Source organism: Aythya ferina (assembly GCF_964211825.1).
Source record: "Aythya ferina genome assembly, chromosome: 1".
Taxonomy (NCBI): Eukaryota; Metazoa; Chordata; class Aves; order Anseriformes; family Anatidae; genus Aythya; species Aythya ferina.
Window position 1 is genome coordinate 173,835,141 of NC_140296.1, and position 20,263 is coordinate 173,855,403.

At 40.1% G+C, this 20,263-nt stretch overlaps 1 long non-coding RNA gene across 2 annotated transcripts; it reads right to left on the reverse strand.

Moving 5' to 3' along the window:
• Positions 1–3,829: 3,829 nt before the first annotated feature.
• On the reverse strand, positions 3,830–10,466 carry LOC311430285. Of its 2 annotated transcripts, none has more exons than XR_014688663.1 (3): positions 10,354–10,466; positions 6,947–7,036; positions 3,830–4,816 (listed from the first exon to the last, which is right to left on the reverse strand). It is a non-coding gene; the product is annotated as an uncharacterized lncRNA (long non-coding RNA). The 2 variants fall into 2 exon arrangements; XR_014688664.1 differs by having other exon boundaries at positions 10,283–10,448.
• Positions 10,467–20,263: the final 9,797 nt, after the last annotated feature.

The window sequence follows — 20,263 nt, forward strand, 5'->3', positions numbered from 1 at the left end:
CCTATGCAAAGAGATTTGCATTTGCAAGAGAAAGTAAAACTGTTTTTGGGGGGAAGGCAACTCTAGGTTTGCAGGGGAGTCAGGGCAAGCTCCATGATACAGAAGTGCACTGCACCTTTTGAGATGGCAGGAGGTACTTGAAAAACCTAAGTGAAAACTGCAAATTAGGAGGGAAAAAGAGCTTACAGCAACTCTAGGGCTCATGTGCTGAGTGCTACTCATTGAAGATTGTGTTTGATGAAATTTGCATGAAATATCCTTTTTCCCTTTATAATTACAGAGCTGGCATAATAATTCAAGAATATCCACAGACTATTCATAAAGTGAATTTTGTGAAGGGAAAGCTATGAACTGTATTTGATTTGTTTAATTTATTTGACAAGCTTTGAGTCTGACCCAGCTTGGAGGCAAAGATATGCTGGAAGGAAAAGAGAGCACAAGGCCTTTATCTTCACTGAATTATTTCTGCTGGCAAAGAAATCCTTTCGCTCTTCAATTATTTCAGTCCCAACCCAATGTTTGTTTCCTATTACCCAGACCTGGATCATCTGACCTGTCATGGTTGTTTTTCTCTCTTCAGCCTAATGCTAAAAATGAGAAGCTCAGTTCCCCTCCTTACCCGACAGCCTGCTGATGAGCCATGTTTTGACAGGAAGTTTTGGAGCTACACAGAATTGCCATAAAATCCAATTTCCGGGGGAAAATGATCACTGCTGACAGCTAGGGCACGAACTGGAAATAGGTCTTCCAGGCTAATGTGTTTTGGGACATTGCTGTTGCTATTAAAAATAAGAGTAGCATAAGACCACAGCACACAGAGAGGGTGTGAAAACCCAGCATAAACAGACAGACAGAAAGAGACAGTGGTGGCCAGCCCTTGGCTCACGGGCAGCCTCTCTCCCCTGAAATGACTCGCTGGCACTATTTGGAGTCAAAGGAAATAAAAAAGTTTGAGTCACGACCTTCTGCTCCAACAGAAATAACAAAGTTTGCTGCAACTCCTTACTTTTTCTGGGCTTATTTATCCTGGAAGAGTTGAGACGCCATGATAGCTGATGTAAATATTTCTTCTGCTCACTGATTCATTCTCTTAGAAAATGTAAAATGTGTGTATTGCCTAGTGGATAAATAGGATTCACCAGCTGTGCTAAGCCTACTGGACCACGTTTGAATACAATCACAGAAACAGCTGTCCATCTTAAAAGAGTTAGAGTAGAATCACACAGTCAAGCAACCAAAAGCCTTGGAACATTAATTATGCCCAAAGTGATACTTAACCTTTGTTCAGTCTATATGTGTATTTTCTATACCAGGTATAATCTTTTCTAAACAGGGTATAATCTTTAGTTACATGCTACACCAAATTACTTCTAACAGCAAGGCTCTCAATATATTTATTCTCCCTCAGTCCATGGATTTTTTGAGACTATAGCTTTTCTTTCCAGGAAGAATTTTGGTGCCTGTAGTTAGCTGTTGAGAGAGTAAAATGCCACTTCTGCACAGAAGCACAGTTCATGCTTTTAAGCTTTTTATAATGCACTTGTGAAAAAATAAATAAATAAAAAATCTTAACAATGAGTTGCAGCCATAGCAAGGCAAGTAAAGTAAGCCTGGTAGCTCTGGTTCAGCTGGTTGTTAAAAAATTCATGATGGCATTGATGACAACCATGCTCATGGTTACTCTGTTCTCCTTGTTGAAGTAGTCTTCTGTTTCCTGGCTGTTTGGCACCACAGAGGTGCCTGTATGACTGAAATGCATGTGTGTGTGTGCTGGTTTGGCTGGACTACATGCCACGCAACATTTGATTTATGTTGGAGAAAGTGGAAATGAAAAATCATTATAAAACCTACAGCATCAATATACAGTTTATTAATATTTGGGGTGAGTTGCTCTTATGGATTTACATTACTTTTCTTCCGGTTCATTTTTGTTGTTCTATGACAGAGTGACGCGCTGGGTGGATGAGGGAAAGGCTGTGGATGTGGTCTACCTTGACTTCAGCAAGGCTTTTGACACCGTCTCCCACAGCATTCTCCTCAAGAAACTGGCTGCTCTTGGCTTGGACTGGCGCACGCTTCGTTGGGTTAGAAACTGGCTGGATAGCCGGGCCCAAAGAGTCGTGGTGAATGGAGCCAAGTCCAGTTGGAGGCCAGTCACTAGTGGCGTCCCCCAGGGCTCGGTGCTGGGGCCGGTCCTCTTTAATATCTTCATCGATGATCTGGACGAGGGCATCGAGTGCACCCTCAGTAAGTTCGCAGATGACACCAAGTTAGGTGCGTGTGTCGATCTGCTTGAGGGTAGGAAAGCTCTGCAGGAGGATCTGGATAGGCTGCACCGATGGGCTGAGGTCAACTGCATGAAGTTTAACAAGGCCAAGTGCCGGGTCCTGCACCTGGGGCGCAATAACCCCAAGCAGAGCTACAGGCTGGGAGAGGAATGGTTGGAAAGCTGCCAGGCAGAGAAGGACCTGGGAGTGATGGTAGACAGTCGGCTGAATATGAGCCAGCAGTGTGCTCAGGTGGCCAAGAAGGCCAACGGCATCCTGGCTTGTATTAGGAACAGCGTGACCAGCAGGGCTAGGGAGGTGATCGTCCCCCTGTACTCAGCTCTGGTGAGGCCGCACCTCGAGTACTGTGTTCAGTTTTGGGCCCCTCGCTATAAGAAGGACATCGAGGTGCTTGAGCGGGTGCAGAGAAGGGCGACGAAGCTGGTGAGGGGCCTGGAGAACAAGTCCTACGAGGAGCGGCTGAGGGAGCTGGGCTTGTTCAGCCTGGAGAAGAGGAGGCTCAGGGGTGACCTTATTGCTCTCTACAGGTACCTTAAAGGAGGCTGTAGAGAGGTGGGGGTTGGCCTGTTCTCCCACGTGCCTGGTGACAGGACGAGGGGGAATGGGCTTAAGTTGAGCCAGGGGAGTTTTAGGTTAGATGTTAGGAAGAACTTCTTTACAGAAAGGGTTGTGAGGCATTGGAACAGGCTGCCCAGGGAAGTGGTGGAGTCACCATCCCTGGAAGTCTTCAAAAGACGCTTAGATGTAGAGCTTAGGGATATGGTTTAGTGGAGGGCTGTTAGCGTTAGGTTGGAGGTTGGACTCGATGACCTTGAGGTCTCTTCCAACCTAGAAAATTCTGTGATTCTATGATTCTGTGATACTCCCCTAATTTTCCTTCTTACTTTTCTTTTATTCATAAGTACTAATTAAGTGTGCCTATGAGCTGTAATGCTTTCCTAATGAACAAGCCATGGGCTTTGTGAAAGCACCTCAAAAGACATGAGAAGAACTGCTGCCAGCTGAGCCAAACCCAGCACATCTGGTGTCAGTCAGATGGGGAGAAGAGGAGCTCTGTTTAATAGCCTTTTTTAAGAATCGCCAGTGCTGGGGGTTAAAAGAAAGCCTGCAAGCAGTGAGAGCATCAGTGCTTGGCTGCAGCAGCAGCGTGGGGTGAGTCTCTTGCTGTGAGCTGCATAGGTGAAACCACTGAGGCTCTGCAGACTTTGGGTCTTGCCTGAAAATACACCACTTCCAAGAAAAGAGAGTAATGTCTGAGGGCAGAGCGAAATGAAAACGTTGCAAGGAACAGCCAGCACAGCAGGAACATGTGGAGTTAGTGTAATTGGAGGTGTGTGTGAGTGCCTTCAGATGAAGGAGCATTTAAATGGAGAGGAAAGATTAGTCCTTTTCTAGGAAAAGGCACAACAGGAGAAATGGGTTGGCTCACCGCCTCCACAATGACAGCAAATAAGATGGCTCTGTATTTCCATCCCTTCTTTTATAAGCAGAGTCAAAAACAAAATTACATCATGCTCTTCAGAGTTTTCACATTCTGCAACATAATAGCTAGAAAATGGCACTGGTAAGAAATCATTTCGTTCACAGTTTCCTTATTTTTTACACATTTTAAATGAAAGACCCCATGTCAAACTGCCCTTACAATATTAACATAAATATAAGTAATGGGAAAGAGAGAATAGAAATCGACTTCCATCTGGAGAAATTAAAATCTTTTAATAGAACGCCAGATGAAATCGTTGTTATGAATAATTCTGTAACTGGGAGTAAAAGAAAGGCTGTTTGATTTACAGAACTTCTTGCTTATCATTAATGGCAAATGAAGCAAACACAGTTTTATTGCATGAAGGAACAATCTTCAACTGGCTTGAACTATTACGCACTCCACTTAGCCCAGAGGCTAAATCAGACATGCCGCAAGAATGAATGTTATGTCAAATAGGCACAGGTTGAGAGAAAGCTGCAAGAAGGAAGCTGCACGGGGGCTGAAAAATGCCTTTCATAAATTTCCCTATTCCACCTTGGCCAAAGAAGAGGGCCTGGAGGAAACCCAGCAGCGTTACTTCTCAGGTAGAGCCTTGTGCCTGGCGAGCAGCAGCTGTGGCAAGCTGCAGCAAAGAGGGAAGGGGATACTGGTGGGGTACAAGGGAGCACCAGGAGCCCACCATCCTCTCTGGCTGCCAGACTGGTGTCTGACTCGGTCCACCTCCACACTTGTTGAAATCACAGTAATTCTTCCTGTGGAAAGGCAAGTTTGCTAAACACAAAGAATGAATGAAAAACACTGCTTTGAAGCACAGAGCAGCATGTCACACATTCCTCTCACCATCTGAGTGTATCCAATAGCATATGCAACACACGTTTCCCTTCTGTGGTTTCAGAATGGCTTTTCCTCAGTTAAATCCACCTTGTGAAAACATGACAAGTATGAATCTTTCATGATTCTTCCATGCTTCTTTGGACTTCACGCAACAGTCTTCTTGTTCAGGACATGAAGCAAAAGCAGTACTGCTATTCCTCAAAATGTTCTTTTATTTGTGAATATAAATGGACAAAAAGAAAAGCAATAAATTGTTTTTTAGAATAGCTTCCACCAAAGGGGTCTTCATGCCAAAGAAAAAAGGTTGATAGTTAAAAGATGAGGTTAATAGAATGTGTGTTCACACCAAAAAGTACATGGTGACTTTCTGCTTGATTTCTAGGCTGAGCTGCAAAAGCCAGCATTAAAACTGGTATAGAAAAGAAAACACGCACTGAGGAATTTCTAGTCAGGAGAACCTGACTGCCAGCCTCATGATTACATTTGTAGCCTGTAGGGTTTTGTTTGTTTGTTTTGTTTTCTTTCTAACTTATCTTTAAGAATAAGAAATATACAAACACTTTTATAACAAATAGGGGAAAAAATGACCACAGGAATAAAAAACTAGCACCACAAAAATAGCAACAAAAATAATATAAGTAAATTAGGCTCAGCACAGTGAACTGTGCACAAAAGCCCAGGCTTTGAAAGTAAACTTAGTTAAAAACAAAACCTGTATCTTTACTTTTCAAACTGTTCTACCCTTGGCTTTCTTGACTTGAACAACTTGCACTCGTGAGACATGATGTACTCAACAGCTATTGCTGTTGTATGTTCTTATTTAAGAGGACTTGATATTCTAAGGTATAAAAATTCTAATATTCCTGCTGGAGTCTCAAATAATTTAATAATTTTGCAGTTTAATTATTGACATTTTTTTTTTTATACATTCAGTACATTCAGCAGTGTGTAGGTGATGTGAAGGTTGTGGTATGTGTATTCTCAGTGGTAGAGGAAGCATAAACAGTCATAAGACATGTTGGCTCCTCCACACATAGCAATTATGGGGAGAGAGGTTTTTTGGAAGTCTAAAAGCCCAAAGAGGGTTTTAGTTCCTTGCAGTGAGTATGTACACAGCTACCAAAACCTGGACAGTGTAGATCTGTGCAACCCAACTGAACTGAAACCAGTTGGGGATATTTGTCTCCCCCTTTGAATAGGGCCTGATTGTTTAGTCTAACCATACCTCAAGGGAAAAACCTAGTGCTTAGATTGTGATCTAAGATCCCAATGGACAAGAATCCAAATGGGAAGTCCTGACTCAAGTTCCTTTCTCCATCCCTATAGCTCAAGCCAGTGCCTTAGAACATCCTAGGACTGAGGCTCCTAAATCCCTCTGAAAAATCCTCTGTGTATAATCTAATTAAAGGTCTTTTTTTTTTTTTTTTTAAATAAAATTATTTTTTTATATTAAGATAGGAACTGAGATGCCCCAAATTTCCTCTCTGCAGTAGGATAATAGGAATTTATTTCACTCATATTTTTGCATGCAAAGGGCAACACCTTCAACAAAGCATACTGTTAGAGCCACCCTTCTCATGCCACCTGAAGATTACTCTATAGTCTGTTGGGTACAGCAGGAGTAAACTTTGACAGGTGGAAAACTTGTATTCAGATTTATACTATCCCAAGTATGTTTGCCCTGACTGTTGTCTTATTTACCACATCTAAAGGAAATGTCTTACTCTAATAGCCTTCTTTTTAGAAAGAGAAACAATACCTATAATGGGTTTTTAAAGGCCCTGAGTTTTAGCAGGGAACTGATTGCAAATCCCAGGCAGAGACAAGAAGTTCAGCCAAGCAAAATGCTGGGTGGTGCTTTCTTCAAGGGCATGCCACTTACCATGTGCCTCATTCTATGCTTTTTATTTATCATTTTAGTTTTTCTCTTCATGCTTCCCAGACATGACACACACCAGTGCATACTCAACTAATAAACAGCACAGAAAACACTGTCTGCATGGGGAAATGGTGCACTACAATGAACACTTACAAGAAGATGGAAATACTAGTCACCTCAAGCACTTGCTGGCATAGGTGTTTGTTTACTATGAAAAGCTGTGGAAGAAAGCAACAGAATACAAAGATTCAAAACTTGATCTCTCACCACTTGCTGAGAGCAAGTTTCATGACTACTTCATAGTTAACTGCATAAATACTGGATAGATTGCTACAGCTGCAGTCTCCAGCACATAGGCCAGGTATATGTGAAGTCCTGTACTAATACCAAGACTGCAAATGGAAAAAAAAATCTGCAGTGTTATCTGCAGAACTTCGCTTTGCCCAATATTAAGTGTACCTGTAGCAGTCTGTCTTGGTGTACATGCTGCCTTCCTGGCTTGTGCTTGTATCACACCCTCTTCTCTTCCCATCTCAATTCTTATTCTTCCTGTGGAAAGGAAACTCAGGTCAGATTCACGGGCAAAAGGAACATACAGTAGTTCCAGACAGTTCTCCAGTCTGGATGGTCAATCAAGTGTAGATTCCCCCATCTATCTCTGACAGCAGAGAAGGAAGAGCTGTGATGGAAAACAGACAGTGTGCTGGCAACAGGAATATGTGATGTCCAATCTGTTTTTAGGCAGTAGGAATCCATGCACAGACATAAATTATCAGAGAGAGAAAAAACCTCAGCATCAATGCCATGTTCAATGCGTGGGGGAGCCTCAATGCCAGCTCAAATATAGCACAGCAAGCAGATGTCTTTACTACACCAAACATACTTAGACTTCCCTGAATTTGCAACGACAGCCTAGAATTAGTCTTTTTCATTCAAAAATCATAACAAAAATCTATGTTGCCACTCACCTTTTATGTAAGCAAAGGAGGCTATAACACACCCACAATGAGAGATTTGCAGAAAAGAAAAAAGAACAGGACAAATAAAGGAGGAAGGGGGAAATTTCCATTCCTCCTCTTGAAGCTGGGCTTCTTTATGTGAACAGATGCAAAATTCATTGTAGCCAAACCTAGAAGGTGTACACTAGAAGAGTAAGCTATAAGACACGTGACTAACTGCATAGACCTTCAGATTTCAAGGGTAATGGTCAATCATTTGAAGTCTGCCTGATAGTTGGCCATGACTAGTTAATACTGGGGCTAATACTGTTTAATGTCTTTGCCTGGACAATGTGGCAGAATCTACCATCAAAAAGACAGTGGACTACATGAAATGAGAATAGCAGTTGACATGCTTAAGGGCAGAGCTGCTATTCAAAGAGATTTCAACAAGCTGGAAGAATGGACTGGCAGGAACCTCTTGAACTTTAACAGCAACCTATCTAGAGTCCTGCCTCTGGAATGAGATAACCCTATGCAACAGCACAGACTATGCACCAGTTGGCTAGAAAGCACCTTTGCAGAAAAAGACCTCTGAGTTGTCTTGGTGGACAAGAGTGGACAGCATGTCCTCATGGTGAAGAAGGTCAGCCTCAAAAGGGCAGAAAGTGCAGCCAGTAGGTCAAGGGAATGACTTTTCCTCTCTGTTTACTAGCTGTAGGGTTCCGCCTGTCCTACTGGATTCAGTTTGGGGCTGCGAAGCACATGGAAGGCATTAACAAACAGGAACAAGTTCCCTAGAGGCCCCCAAGCTGTTTAGGCTGGAGCACTTGCCCCGTGAGGAGAGGCTGAATGACCTGGGCTGGTTCAGCACGGAGGAGAGGTATCATGGGGGGCACTAATCGCTGCCTTCAGCTGCCTCAAAGAAAAAGGTAGAGCCATACTCTTCACATGGGTACATATAAAAAGCGTCCTTGCCTAATAGGGTAAGAGACAATAGACACAAGTTGTAACAACAACAACAAAAAATAAATAAAAAAATAAATAATTGCATATATTGAAAAAAAATATTCACAGTGAAGACAGTTACACACCAGAGCTAGTTGCCCAGAGAGGCTGTAAAAGCTCCATCCTAAGAGATATTCAAAAGCGAACCAGAGGAGGCCCTGAGCAACTTGATCTAACTTCAAAGCTGGCCCTACTTTGAGACCTTCAGAGCTCCCTTACAACCTCATTTTTTTTTTCTATGATTTTATGATTCAAAGGACCCAGGAGAGAAAGGAGGCAACATAAAACCTGAATCCTTAAAGTAATGTTCAAAATTTTCCCCAGGAGAAGCAGTTTCTGGGAGGCAGACAGCCCCAGTGTCTATCTCCATGCTTGATGGCAGAAGGGTCCACACCTGTACCTCATGAGTTTAATACCAGCCCTACATATTCAGAGATAATTTCTGTTCCCAGCCTTCAAGTGCTAGTCTCCTGCCCATAAAAATCTCACAGTTGTAGATGTTGTTCCTACAAATAGTTATTAGGAAAAGCTTTGGGTCTGTATTAAGGTGACTGACTGTTATCCCCACGTTACCAGATATATAAGGATATCTTAAAACACGTGCTCAGTTTTACTGGAGAGATTTTCCCAGCCCATTTCACAATATTTGTATCTTTCAGCTACAAGCTATAAGCATCATGTCAAGTTTCTGGAAGATATTGCTCCGTACCTATCCTTCTGGCTAGGTATCCTTCTGGCTATCCTTCTGGCCCCAGTCACAGAAAATTGGTAGACAAAGAAATTAATATATGCATAGCAACAATTACTATGAATACAAAACAAGGCAGCAGGAGAAATAACTATCATATTTACTCCCTCTTAGCCCTCTGCATCTAACAGACATTGCAAGAGAGGTTGTTTAAACTGATGGTTTGGCATCAAGTTCTGTTGAAAATACATTGAACCTCACTGGATATGGCTGCTGTAGACTTTTTTTTTTTCCACTTTGCCTCATTTCATTACAATACAGATGGACTGCCTGAATTGAAAACTTGATTTCATATAAAACCCTTTGGTGATTTAACGTGAGAAGCTACCACTGAAGAACTCTTAGGAGCAAGACACTAACATAAATTCTTTATCGGGATGTTGTCATTAAAAACAACTCTCCTTCCTATTTTAAAGATGTATTGCTGGAAAACAACATTGAGGTATGACATGTTCCTGTTTTACAATGATCCTGAAGGTATAGAATTAGATTTTTCTGACAGATTTACTGTTTTTAATTAGAATCAAAACTGCAGACTAAAGTCACAGTTATAACAAAATCTTGAATGTGTATTAATATTTTAATAGTCATTTGAAGCAGTCTTTTTTGCCCAACAGAACAGGTCAACACTGAATATTTGATTTCAAAATACAAATAAAACTAAAAATATTGACTTAAATATAAAATATAATGTGTATCAGCCAGGCACAGAGAGATGGGGGACAGCAGCAATTAGACTTTTTATTAGACTGTTAGCAACAAATATAAAGAATGCTGAGTGCCTGATGTGAGACCTCTCAGATAATTTCTTTTTGTAATGTAAAAGAAAATCAATGATTAAGGTAGCATTTCCTGAATGGATTCTAAAACTACTTCATCTTTTTGATTAATCTCTCTGGCATAGACTGCAGTTTGCATTAAAAGGAAAATCAGATCTGAATTTACTAAGCCAAGAATACAGCCCTCTCCTAGTTACAACATATGCTCTGTGTGCATCTACGGCCTGCATCACATGCTAGAGAGAGGAGAATAGTTCTGAGCTGCACTAGGAACAATAGCCTCCAGTTTCTTTCTCTTCTTGCCCACCATCACTTGACCCACCTCTTAAAGTGCACACATAGCTCTTGGTGAAATTATTTTTGCCTGTTCCATTACATAGCTTGTTATCACACCTGACTGGAGCTGGGTTGACACGGTTTCCTCCCAGGGTTGCACCTTACTCCAGAGACCTGAAGCCACCAAAGCCTCAGCCGTGTGGCTCAGGACCACTGTGTTTTCCATCACCTTACAAGATACCCCATACACAACAGCAAAGCAGACTTCTCTTTCCTGTCCCTGTATTGAGACCAATAATTGTGTTCAGGTGGAACAGATTGCAGGAAGGCATCTGCATGTGATCTGGAGTTGGCAGGAGACGAATCATCACTGTTTGATTGTGGTTCATAAATTCCATTGCATCACTGAAAGGGGCTGCACCTAAATTTTAGCTGGATTTGGGTTTAATTCAAAGTCAGTTCCAAAAAAAATAAAAAAGACATCATTTTTTGTTCTGGTAGGTTAGTGAGCCCTCCAATACCTAAGGTTTTCTTCCTCTCAAAATGTTCACTGGTAATGTTTAAAACTGTCCTGGCAAATTTGATAAACTTGACAGATCTCTACAGGTACCTCAAGGGAGGCTGTAGCGAGGTGGGGGTTGGCCTGTTCTCCCACGTGCCTGGTGACAGGACGAGGGGGAATGGGCTTAAGTTGAGCCAGGGGAGTTTTAGGTTAGATGTTAGGAAGAACTTCTTCACTGAAAGGGTTGTGAGGCACTGGAACAGGCTGCCCAGGGAAGTGGTGGAGTCACCATCCCTGGAAGTCTTCAAAAGACGCTTAGATGTAGAGCTTAGGGATATGGTTTAGTGGAGGGCTGTTAGCGTTAGGTTGGAGGTTGGACTCGATGACCTTGAGGTCTCTTCCAACCTAGAAAATTCTGTGATTCTGTGATTCTATAATGTCTCCAAGCACAGCATCTTTTCCACCACAATTATCTTTTGATATTTAACATAGAGATTAATTTATCAGGGAACATAGATGAAAATTAAAGGTGTAAAGTTTAGAGCATCTAGAGCATCTTTTATGCATTCAGTTTTAAAAGCCTCAGGATAAGTGTTTATTTTGTCTTTTCAATACCTCCCTCTGCTCAGATGACATGCACATCAGTGTGAAGCTAGGGTTTATAGGTCCTGGGAACACTGTGCCCTTCATCTAAGCTTTCTGTTGAGCTTGTCTGCCAGATCATGAACCATCACAGTCTTTCTTAGCTGGGATTAGCTCCCAGCACCCCTGTTTGACTGAGGTGCAGCAGCGCAGGGCAGCGAGTCTTGTGTTAGCAGAGTCCAGGCAAACACCAGAACTGCATAGTGCTGGCTTTGCATCCCAGCTCATCATCTGCTGGCAAGAATGGCCAACTGACATGGGCACAGCTTTCAGACTGAAAGCTGTCTGGCTGCACAGTGCCACATGGATGTGGATGTGTTGAGCTGGGCTCGTGATAGCTGGGGTGGTTTTGAATAGACACTCCTGAGTTTAGGAGATCATCCAAGAAGGAGCAGCTGTGCTCAGTCGGGAGCTCGGTTTGGGCCACTCTTGAAAAGTGGCAGTGTAAGTTGCTGTAAGTAATCCATTACCATCCTCGTTTGTCTTCTTCCCGTGTCTTCCTTGGGAGCACTGCAAAAGCCAAAGTTTACATAGCTCTGTTCCTCCTTGGCAATCTTCTTGTCCTTTTGGAAACTAATACTAAGTGAAGCACAAAAACTGCATGCTGCAGGCACATTTCTTTAACTTTAAACTTTAAACTTTAAACTTTAAATTTTAAACTTTAAACTTTAAACTTTAACTTTAACTTTGTCTGTTCATAAAATAAAGAATAGAGCAAATGGCAGTTTTACCTTCAGCCTCTCCCTCTGAAAATTGTACTACAAAGGCACACATATTTGTGTCAATTAAAGAACATACAGATGGTATGAAACAATCCAGAAAATGACAGCACTTTACTGGGGTCTGTGCTAGCGTCAGAAGAACTTGCAGCCTATTTCTAATGAGGACGTATTGTGCAGTGCCTGTAAAAGGATAGATGGGACAGACAGGGTTGGTCAGGAGCCTCATGAAAAAAGAAAAAAGCCTTACAGAGAGGAGACCAAGAAGCTTTCAATTCTGAACCCCTCTCCTCCATCCAAGGGCTTGGGCTTCATCACCCTGAACCTCTTTCAGATCCAGATGCCTGTGACAGTTTTTGCACAAGACATGCCAAAGACAAATATGCAACCATTTAAAGGCTGGAGCAGCTTCACAAGTAGAGAAATTCAAGTATTTCCTTTGGCCTAAGAGACAGTAACTGAAAGTCATATCTTCTACTTCCTGGTCCAATGTCCTTACTGTTGTCTTTCTTCCTCTTGTTTAATTAAACTTTAATTAGTCTGTTGAGAACAGGATGCAGTTAACAAAAGAGATTACGAGCCATTTTCTCTGCTCCCTTTGTAAGAGTGTCTCATAGTTTAGTGATCAGGTGGGATACGGAGATTCAATTTCCTCAGAGAAAGGAGGGGGTAGTCTAGAGATTTAATGTGCTGGGTAACTCATCGCATTACAGATCTACTGAATATAAAATAGATAAGGTGCTATTTTGTACTGTTCCCAATCTGTCTGGAGCATGACCTGAAGACAGATTGGGCAGAGTTTTGTAAATTTGAGCAGGGCTAAAAGCAGAGAGGTGTTGAAGTACTCAGGACTGTTAAGACTGAGGCATCTCTGAGAATGTCGAGAATCAATCAGCAGGCCCAAAGAAGTGAGAAATACAGGGCTGTTAAGCAGGAGCTGAATAAAAAGTTAGTTCTCACAGTTGTATGTCCCTTGGTTCCACCCAAGCCTGATTTTCAGTGCTCAGGTTTATGACTGGACATAATTCATAGTCATTAACCACAGCTCCTTGAAAAGAGTGAAATCTGAAGGCAATTTATGCCAGAGATGTGGCATACTGAAGAAAAGCGACTGAGCTGGAGTGATTTCTCCAGAGTCAGATGTTCTGTTATACCCTGGCCAGGTATGAACATTTGATAGGTTTGTTCAAGTCTACTGTGCAGGATCAGATTTCTCACTAAGACATCATATGGTAAGTGCTATAATATAGTAAAGACAAACAAAAATCTCAACAACGGAAAATCATGCTTAAAATATCTTAAAAAAAAGCACTCTGCTGTCTGCATGTTATCCTCACTTATTTTAGGGGTGAGGTTTGTGAGGAAGGCTGAGGACCCTCTGCATTCTGGCAGAACAACTTTGCTTAATTAAAACAATATAATTCGGACCAACAGTCACAAATCAAAAAATAAATTGTATAAAAATAAACCAGATCACAAAACAAGAAGACAGGTTCATATTTTTCACCAAATCAGATTTTTATATCTTTATCTTCACCAGTGGCCTCTAATTTACCCATTTTATTTTATTTTTCTGCATTGCTGCTATGTGTGGTGACATCTAGATCACTTCATGAGCAATTTTCACATTGCACAGAGGAATAAACAGCTCCCAGAACATATCAGAGAGACACCTCCTCTGTATAATATTTTCATGGCAAAATTAATTCTTGCAAAAATAAATTGGGAAGGGAACCTCACAGAAAATATTGTGAAAACGGAACTGTTGTTATGTAATTTCTTAAACTATCTGCAAGGTTTTAAAATATAAGTGTGTTTTCTAGATGAAGAATCTGCCATATTGGCCTAAAACAACTGACCAATACTTTAGCCATTGCTTTGACTTTGTAGAAGTTATTTTCTTCTTTTATTGGAATTTCTTAATCAGTTATTGAAGGAATAAAAGCTATTCCTAAGTTACTCACCACATCTCAGGATTTTGGGTGGTCTTAGAGGGAATAAGTTTGTTCTCAAGTAATGTATAGCCATACCAACACAATATATTTGGATATCACTTCCATAAAGTGGGATAAATGGGATCAGAAAACTTTATAAGCAAAATCAAACACTTTCCAGTCTGATCACCAGACTTGTCAAACTCCTAAACAACTTTGGTTCAAAGAAATGCAGATAACATTTGTGATCCTTTTGTGACTACCAAGAATGATAGGGTGGAGATCATATTTCTAAGGCCCTTAGATAATTATGGAAGGCTTGAATCTGTCCAGAAGCTGTAAGACTAAGTTCTCTTAAAACAGAAGCATGTAATCATATATGAAGCAGCTCCCGAACCTCTTCAGCTTATAACATAGCATTCTCATAGATCCCAGGAGAAGCTTTGATTCAGCTGTGTAGGCTGAGACTAAAGAGCTACACACATGGTTCACTTATTGTCACAGAGTGGGTGGTGTGACCAAGAGAGGTGGTGGTAGGCAGGCAGGCACAGTAACCAACCACTTCAATTTCATCTGCCTTTGTGTGTGCAAATCTACACCCACAGCCACACAGTCAAGTGGAAAAGAAGACAATTTGCACTTTAGAGTGCAATCCTTACAGTTTCTTCCCATATGGTAGGATGTGCTTTAGCACCATGCAAGACCTGATGGCAACAGAGGAGGAGAAAGCCCTCCATCACTCCTGTGTAACTGGCTGGTTGCTCTTACAGTGAGTTAAATCAGCATGCAGGCTGGGTTGCATCTACTCTGGTACATCATGACATAAACTCACTAATTAAAAAAAAATCAAGGGGCATTATTTATGGAACTGATCTAATGGAAAACTTTTTTCCTAAAATTGTGGTTAATCACTCTTGTACTCCCACTATGTGTACCAGCTCTGCAAGATGAATTTTTGTTAAAAATCACATCCCTGTCCAGCCAGAGATACGTTCATCTCTTCTGCTGTGATTTATTTTTACTGTTTAGTGTCAGTATTAAAGAAGCTTCTTAACACTTCTGGAGCAAGTGAAGATGTGATAAAGAGAATGGCATCTTTTCCCTAATAAGCTGTCATTACGTAAATAACTGCAAATGTTGTGCAACTATTGCTTTCATACAATTTAAGATACTGCAATATAGACATTATTTCGGCGTGTGATTTTTAAATCTTCCTCCAGCTTTTATAATGGTATCTGTCAGATTAAAATTTATAAATTCTATTTACTGTGAAGAAAACCATTCATTACACTCAATTGAAATGTTTAAATAATGTAGCCACTTTTCTGAAACTTTTCTAATTTACAAGTTATTTGTCTTTATTCATGAAGCCTGTAGATATGCAGGTAATTTTAATTTTTAAACCTTCAAACTCCATGAAAATGAGTCATTCCATACTCCCTTTTCTGTTTCATCCAACAACTATTAGCTTCTTAAGAGAATCATCCTGATAAGAATGTCTGATTATAGCACACAGAATATATTTCCAATATTTGTTTATGCCAATGTAGGGGAATTAAATTTTTAACTTATTAATATATGTCTAGTCCAAACATGACTATGAAATGACACACATTTACACAGCCACAAGATATGTAAGGCATTTCCACTTTGACACAAGAAATATGCTCGAGAAAAGAATGCCATGAAAATACTAAATAAAAACTTGTGGATCCAGAAATTAGATGGTTATAGTCCTGTTGTGAAAGAGTGAGTTAGCCAGCGATGAAAACTTACCTTTGTGCTGACAGCTGCAAGTCAATACAAAACTAATATCCTTTTCTATTTTTTTGTTTTGGAACCAAAGAGGCAAGGTTAAAATCTATCTTTTGCTCTTTGGCCTTTAGAAATAACAGCTGTTACATGAGCTGGTTTCACCATAATCCTTGTGTTGTTAGAGCTCCTGTTAGGGGACTCTAGCACTCAAAGGGAAAGTAACCTACCTTCAGTCTACCTTCTGACATGTCCAGGGAGGGAAATCAAGTACAGCATTTCCAAAGACTTTTCCTTTACAGACTGCTTTGTCCTTTGAGAACTGAATACCTCTTCACATAAAAATAAAACAAAGTTAACTTTGTTTTGCCTGAGGGGTGGTGAAGTATATCAAAAATCTGTTTATTTTGAATAAAATCAGAAGTCTGATTGTCAGCCTACTGGTTTAAAACACTATGCACATGGCAGAGGTGAAAATAATGTAGGCTGGAGGCTGATCTCTGCGAGGCAGCCAGAGAATACTGGAACCTCACAGCTAAATTCCCTTCCCCTCCCAACAGCCTGGCTACACGCAGACCACCAGGAGTGAGTGCCATAGCTGACTATATTCACTGTTGTCTTGAGACAAAGTAAGATACCATATTTGCACCAAAAGTGCATCAGGTACAATGCTGGCTGCCTAACATTGCCTGCTCCTTGCTGTTATTTTACTAAAGCAGATTTTTAGAGGAGCTACAGGATAAGCCCAAAACTCTTCTCACAGTGATGTAAATCCCATTGCCATTACTGGAGTATATTAAGGGGACATAACATATTTCCAGGAAATTTCCCAAGTGATAGTAGGGCTAAATGTTAAATAATCAGAATAGTTGTCAGACCCTTTTTGTTGTTGTTTTTGTTTTGTTTTGTTTTTAATTTCTGTTTCAGCTAAAATTCTTGTTCTATGATAAAAATTCACTTATCCTGCTTAACATGCTTAAGAATCACTCAGCAAAAGAAGGAAGGGGTGTGTCTGGTAAAGTTATTTTGCCATTTCAGCATTTGAACCTTTAGGATTTGAAGAGGGTTGGCTGAGAGAGAAGGTTAGTTTTTTTCCTCTTTTCACCTCAGTCCATAATTACAGTTGCTGCCAAAGACTGCATCAAAGACATTGCATCAAGAAGAGGAGATTGACTTTAAATTTCTATTTCCTCCAAGGTTTATAAACAAGATGCTTATAAGAAGGAACTTTATTTTCACTTGATTTTCTTAAAATACACAAATTGTTTTCCTTTCAAAGAAACCACAGCACTATTGATCACGAATGGTGTTTGTTTGTGCGAAGATTTACACAAACCCAAAGGTTATACTTTGGGGTGTCCAGATTACAACCATTGTTGGGAGTCTGCTGTAAGCAATTTGGGTAAGTGCAGAAGATGTTTCTACATGCTTGCTGGAGAGATGAAGCTGTGTGGTGTTCTGGAGGGGTACTGATGGAAGTGAGAATCTGTTATGTGTTCTAGAAAAAGGTTGCAGATTATGAACTGGCAACATACAAACAAGACAGCTTACTACAATTCTGTTGACTTTAAGTCCGAATTTCTAGTAATAGCTTGGATTTTTTAATTTATTTATTTTTAAAAATATTAAAATCATATATTATCTATTTTCGATGTTTTTGATGCTGCATTAAAAAATAACTAATTGAATCTAATTAAACAAAATGATGAAATATTTTAAAGAGATTTCAGTTATTCCCACACCCTGGACAATCTTTTTTTCAACCTCATCATTATTTTCCAGTGGGGAGGGAGAGGAGAAAAGCTGTTTACATAAGGAAAAACAAAAACAAAAAACAACAACAACAACAAAAAATGCAAACAAGTGATCAAAAAAAACAAACAACAACAAACAACAACAACAACAGAGAGATAGAGGAAAGCTCTTCATGTTAAAGGGCTTTTCTATCTTGTGTTTGGCTAGTGATTAAAAAAAAATAATTTTCACAATACTAACACTGATAATGAGACTTGGGTAGCAATCCACAGTCTTGCTGTTTCCCAGATTAATGAGAGGGAGCAACATTTCGTCCTTAATCTAGACATACTTTGTATCATTCTTGTAAACCTGTGTTGAGTTTTGCCCTAATCTGTGATCTTCCCACTCCACCCCATCCCCATAAAAAAAAAAAAAAAAAACTCTTTTCGGATATGTGTAAAATATATCTGGATATATACACTTATATATAAAGTAAGTGCAAACATACCTTTAATTTTTATTTATATAAGTATTTAGTATATCCATGTACCTGCTCATACAGTCATTATTACAGTCTCTTGATAATGAAAGAATTAGGATCTTCTAATCATGAATGGAAGTTGACAAATGAACCAAGAGGGTATCAGGAAATAAATTAGTATCTGGATAAACTTCGTGATTAAATGAATCTTACTAAAAGCACCAGATGTGAAAAAGACAAAAGGCTAATTGTCAGCACCAGTGATGCTAAGTAAATGTTTGACTTACTGATTATAATGAAACACTGCTGTTAGTGGGAGTTTTGTGAAAATTGTTCTTGAATTATTGTTCCACAGTAAAAATGCTGTTTAGGTGGCATATTTTATATGCAATTATTTTCTCTACTTATTGATATACAGATAATTTGGCCCTGGAAAATGTCTCTCATCACAAGCTGAGGTTTTTCACTATGCAAGTCATTTTTCTATTAACAATATTGATTATACTAATAGTAGTTTTTAATTTTAAATATTAAAAAGCTCTACACAATTTCTAATTTGTGTCCATTAGTCATCATCTTGGATGCATGAACTTTCTTTTAATTGCCACTGAATGTCATTTCCAAGCTCAAAGGGTTTTATGAACAGTAGGTCTGAAAAACCAGCGGCTCTTCACCTAGTGAACCTCACGAAATGCTCAAGACATAGAAGATTCACCAAATGGTATGACTTAATGTTCATAACAATAACAACAACAAAACATCAACCACCACCAACAAAAATAAATAAATAAATAAATAAACGAAACCCACAACACAAATCTATAAAGAGGCCCAGCTGAACTGTGTGAATACAGCCAACAAGAAGCATAAGGTCTTCTCCTGCTGCTGACAATATTAAGTTCAAAAGACCTTCCAAATATATATCTTTGACATGTCACACATTTTAATTCATGTAATTGAATCAGAAGAAAAACTATAAAGGACTATAAAGAGTGGCATGGTCTTATTGGTCATGTCTATTGTTTTCTTAATGGTGTAAAATAAAAATTAAATTAACAGCCTTGATATTTTCAATATATAGAAAACAGCATGACTTTGGTTGCAGACTTTGACTTGTTAACCGTGTTAATGCTGTGCAAATATGTGGAAGTACTGAAGAGAAAGTGAAGGGCAGACTGTTCTTTCAATGGTTCTGTGCTCCTGAAATCCACTTCATCACATCTTAGTATACAAGGGTTTTTGTTTTCCACCAACCTCATGCTGCCATGTGTCTCATGGGTAAGATCTGGCCTCATGACCAGCTGCATTTAGTGTACTCTGGACGGTAAATTTTCTCCTGGCACTTTGTTCTGGGGTATTTTTAATCCTATACCACATTCATAAGAGATTCCAGTTCTCCTATCTAAATTACCTTCTGTTACTCTCTGTCATAGCTTAAGTCCTCCTTACGGAGCTCTGAGGAAAGGTTTGATCTCCGTTAGCTCAGGCTCCATTAGCTGTGTGCACAGAAATTCTGCAAGATATACAAAAATTTACAGTGCAAAACAATTGTTGGCTATCACGCCTGAATGCTATGAGGGTAGGCTCCTGTGTGCTCACTACTCTGAAGAGACCCACCAGAAGAGGTTTTCTGGTCTGAAGTGCCAGTCAGGAATGAGAGAGCTAACCTCTCCTCTTGGCTCAGAACCTTTATGCCGATGACCCTGTCTGACTCTGTCTTTCTTTCTTTAGGGTTTTATTCCTTTCTGCATTGCTGCTTTTCCCCTTGAATCATTCAGCTGCTAACAATCCCTAAATCACCTATCTCTCTCTGCAATTTTATCCTTATCTTATATGATTCCCCCTGTGCCATTCCTATGGCATTTCTTAGAGCTTAATTAATTGCTTTAGAAGTCTGGGACAGGTTTATACAATGGGGACATGTCAGAAATAGGCCCAGGCCATAGGAACACAGACAGCTGAACCCATGCTGGGCTTATATTTCTTTTTCAGTGTGTCAAGCTCATAGAGAATTCAGAAGCTATTCTTATACTGAACAAGATATTTTATTAGTAAGTGTCTTGCAAGAAGTGTCTTTCCAAAGCATCCTCCTGGAGAAACTGGCTGCTCATGGCTTGGACAGGTATACAGTCCTAAGGGTGAAGAACTGGCTGGATGTCTAGGCTCAAAGAGTCATAGTGAATCAGCAGTGTGCCCAGGTGGCTAAGAAGGTCAAGGGCATCCTGACCTGCATCAGAAGTAGCATGGCCAGCAGGGTAAG